Genomic DNA, 843 nt, shown 5'->3' with positions numbered 1-843 from the left:
ATTTCACGGACTACACTTCGAGACCCATTGACGTAAATAGAAAACTAGGGAAGAACATCCCACAAATAAACGTATTTTTTCAAACATAAACCATCTTACTTAAATTTGAAGCCTGATGCACAAAGCTGATAATTCCCCTCCACTTGGAAATTCTTCTGAAAGGTCAAAAGATTATAAACTGCCCGACATTGACCTTTCAGCTTCCTTCCATTAACCAATACCCATATATCGCTGATATATCTGCATCTCTATCACTTTCCTTTACCACTTCTGAAATGATTTCTGTAAATTGCAGTCAGAACTCCCAATGACAGGGCTAAAAATGCTTTGTTAAAAAGGGTTACTTCCCTATTAATTTTCTTCATATAAACTTTGGGTTCGTTAATTGTTTCTGTGACTGTGATGGATGAAAGACTGCGCTCCGGTGAAGCCCAAATGATTATTTCCTGCATATAGCCCTGACATGGCAAAAAACTAGGACTGCTTCCTTATTTAAATTAAATCCCAATGCAATTTTAAAGTGGAGGGGGAGGGGGAGGGGGCTTGTTTCCCTTTTTGACGGAGCGCCGCAGGGATGGTTTGACGCCCGTTGCTGCAAGGCTAGTGGCGAAAACGCTGATGTATCGTGATAATTTACGATATTTGATCTGAATGTTTAAATATGTTTATATATAAAAAAAAAAAAATCTTTTGGCTGCCAATCTCAAGCTATTTAAAACAACAGTTGATGAATTCCGTGATTGATTAGCGAGAATCCCTCAAACAATTTCAATTTTCGAGAATCAACATCATAATATCTCAACCACGCCTCTTAACAAAAATAAAGAAAAAAATTATAATTTT

The sequence above is a fragment of the Penaeus monodon genome, chromosome 23 (genome assembly GCF_015228065.2).
Source record: "Penaeus monodon isolate SGIC_2016 chromosome 23, NSTDA_Pmon_1, whole genome shotgun sequence".
Lineage (NCBI taxonomy): Eukaryota > Metazoa > Arthropoda > Malacostraca > Decapoda > Penaeidae > Penaeus > Penaeus monodon.
The sequence above is the reverse complement of the archived record's forward strand: the minus strand, read 5'-3'. Positions refer to the sequence as shown.